Source organism: Dermacentor variabilis, chromosome 2 (genome assembly GCF_050947875.1).
Source record: "Dermacentor variabilis isolate Ectoservices chromosome 2, ASM5094787v1, whole genome shotgun sequence".
NCBI lineage: Eukaryota > Metazoa > Arthropoda > Arachnida > Ixodida > Ixodidae > Dermacentor > Dermacentor variabilis.
The window spans coordinates 205,212,450-205,215,901 of NC_134569.1; the positions used below are offsets into that span (position 1 = coordinate 205,212,450).

Genomic DNA, 3,452 nt, shown 5'->3' on the forward strand with positions numbered 1-3,452 from the left:
CTTTTCAGTTCGAATTATTTTCCACGGTTTCCTGTATCACCGCCGGTGAAGGCCATAGGTTGGGACGTCACCAAAGGTCACGTTAACTTCTGCGAACAGCCCGTATACCGATAGTGGTAAGGCGTAAGATGAAGTATAAAACAGCCGATACTGTAAAATTCTTATTGCTTCAGGTTTACAAGGCGTGTATAGATTGACAATAGACAAACATCGTTAATCTGGGCCCAACCCGTGTACGCTGTAACCAAGCGCCTGCAGGTACTGGTGGATAATACGGAGCTGCGTTTGATATAAGCCACTGAAGTTGTATACTGCTGAGATTGCTGTAGAGCCTATTTGTAGACATTAATATACACATAGTGTATACCTCCGCATTTGTTGACCACATGATATGATTTACGTAGTCGCTTTCGGCAATCCCAAGACAGTCTTCACAGTTGTCATAGCATCACTTTTGCGGCATTAGAATAAAGAAAAAAGAACGCCGATACAATTGTGATAATAGATGGTATGAACGCGAACTTTAGCTACAAGCGGATTCCAAACAGGCGTCAAGCAAACAGCACAGAGACTTGTAATATTTGTAGCTGACAACACGAACTTTGTGAGTGTGCGATGAACCGATCTCGCGCATGTGGTGTGCGCGTTGTGTGTCGTCCGATTCTCAGATACTTTTCACATTGTTTTCATATATCGGCTGCATCACTAACATCGGTCGGTTTTTGGTTGACTGATATGCTGCATTATAAACTCATTAAAGTTTCTCATTCACTAAAAATATGTGCCAAATTCTCTGAGCCCACCCAGTACTTCGCCGGCGGTATTCCTGCGCAGACACGCATATGAGTACCTCAATGCTGTACTGATTGCTTTGACCTATCATCGGAATGGAAAATTAGCACTAACATACGTGCAGGCATCACATTTGGCGGTGCGCTGGAAGATATGCTAAAAATGCGCTGTATTACCTATCGTAGCTTGCGATAATGCGTCTGAAGCGTCTGAAGGGCCTTGTAACGGTTTTTACAAACAGCGCATTCATCCATCCACACGATTGCCCACAACATTTGTAATACAAGCTGCCAGCGCATTTCCTTCGTCCATGAAGAAAGATGAAAAATGGAAAAGAAAAGCAACCCGTACCGGCGCGCATGGCGCGCAGAGAGAGAGAGAAACAGACAAAAAAGAAGTAAACGGAAAAGGTGCTCACACTCCTCGGAGCGCGCATGCCCGGCGCGCGGAGCTCCTGCGCATGCGCGGAGCTCTTGCGCATGCGCGGTGGTGTGCTGTGTGTCCGCGTCAATTTGAATTCTCCACGAGTGCGCCAGGCACGTAAACGCTTGTAGCGGTGTGCGCTGTTTGCCTGAACGTTGGTGTCTGTGTAGGCGTGTCTTCTTTGTGGCATCACTCGTCAGCTACACTGAACGGTAAGCTTTAGCAAAGTAGTTCTGCGTGAATAGCTCATGATTACGTGAGCGCGTTTCCTAACGCGAACCGGCTGCATGTAGCGCAGGCGACTCGGGTATAGTGTCCGTTTGTCGTTCACATGATTTGATAACGCGCTCTTGTTCTCGCTTCTACTATACGGAATGTTTTACGAAGAGCGATCACTCGGGCTTGTTGGTTTTAGCGTTATAGTTTTGGCGCGTAAATAAAGGAAGTACACCGTGTTTTAACTTGATGCTGAGCTGCCACTAAGCGGAATGTGTGTGTTGGGCAGCCAGTGTGATAGATCTCATTTCGTTCCGCTCGATCCAGCCGCGATGAATGCTGCGCCGCATGTGTAGTGAAATTCTCGTGACACGCTTTACGTATATATCTCGAAATTGTGTTAGCATTAAGAATTTTCAAATGGACACGTATAGTTGAATAACTGCTAGCGTACTTGGATGAAAGGCCGTGTTTGCGGGCCTCGCATCAGTAGTGTGTGCGCTGCCGTTCTCGTATAGTTTAATAGTAGCAGTATTTTTAAGCTTCCTGGCAACCAATCTGAATAATTGTGGTTATTACCGCAAGCAAAACACGAGACTTGAAGAAATATCTAGCAGAACTATCTAGATTCACCCTTTCTATATATATGCAACCACAAACGCTTTTGGAGCATGAGACCTGCGATAAGCTCATTTACTCGCAGCTTCGCAACTTAGGCGAAAAAAATAGAGAACAATGAATTTGTCGTTCCGGGGATAACCTTTACACGTCTTAAACTGGAGGCATTGTGTTTGATGGTAGTTTTTTTTGTCTCTTTCTCTTTTATAAACAGTTTAGCAGCACAAGTTATCTTTCGGGCTATATGGAAAGCGTTACACGCCTTTCGATGCTTCGGCGTTATGTATTTACGTGCTGTTAATAAGTAGGCAGCTGCTGGCGCAGATTCGCATTGTGCCAGTCGTGCATGGTATGAAGCCCTTGTCGTGCGTAATAAGTGTTCCGGTTTTCATTACATGCTCGGCATAGTGACTGCAGACTAAAGATGGCGCCTTCAAAATGACAGCAGTGTTGATAGTCATATCATAATAAGCCAAGAAACACTGACACCAAGGAGAAATTACTTGTGCTTAATAAATGAAATGAAGAAGCGATGAATTAATGGAAATTAAAGTGAATGAAGAAACAACTTGCCGCAGGTGGGAACCGAACCCACAACCTTCGCATTTCGCATGCGATGCTCTACCAATTGAGCTACCGCGGCGCTGTTTCCCCATCCACTTTCTTGGGTATTTATGTGTCCTAGTAGAACACTGGGAGTGTTAGCCAGCGCCACCACTCACAGACCTAGACGGCTGACGTGGAACGTCCTTTTTGCCGCAGGCGTCACAAGAACTTGATCTTTTTGGGTGAAGTCAACTGGTCAATAAACCCACATATGCTACCTGAAGGCATCAATGTTGCCGGATTCGAGACCCTCGTTATGTAATAAACGAGAAGAAAGGGGGTTAACCGAGGGGCCCGATTTTTATTAGTCATATCATAAGAAGCCAACAAACACTGACACCAAGGACAACATAGGGGAAATTGCTTGTGCTTAATAAATGAAATAAAAAGCGATAAATTAATGAAAATTAAAGTGGATGAAAAAACAACTTGCCGCAGGTGGGAACCGAACCCACAACCTTCGCATTTTGCGTGCGATGTTCTACTAATTGAGCTACCGCGGCGCTGTGTTCCCATCCACTTCCTTGGGTATTTATGTGTCCTAGTAGAACCCTGGGAGTGTTAGCCAGCGCCACCACTCACAGACCTTGGCGGCTGACGTGGAACGTCCTTTTTGCCGCAGGCGTCACGAGAACGTGATCTTTTTGGGTGAAGGCAACTGGTCAATAAACCCAAGTCCAACAACCCAAACCCAACCCAACAATTGGCCAAGTGTTGATAGTATCACACTTGAACACCTCGGACGCTGTTCTAAAATAGGTTAGAACAACATGCCAGACCTGCGCGTCGACACGACT

The 3,452-nt window shown here is 45.7% G+C and overlaps 1 non-coding gene across 1 annotated transcript; it reads right to left on the bottom strand.

The window, feature by feature from the left end:
* Positions 1-3,085: 3,085 nt before the first annotated feature.
* Positions 3,086-3,158, bottom strand: TRNAL-CAA (transfer RNA leucine (anticodon CAA)). The gene has a single exon. It is a non-coding gene; the product is annotated as a tRNA-Leu (tRNA).
* Positions 3,159-3,452: the final 294 nt, after the last annotated feature.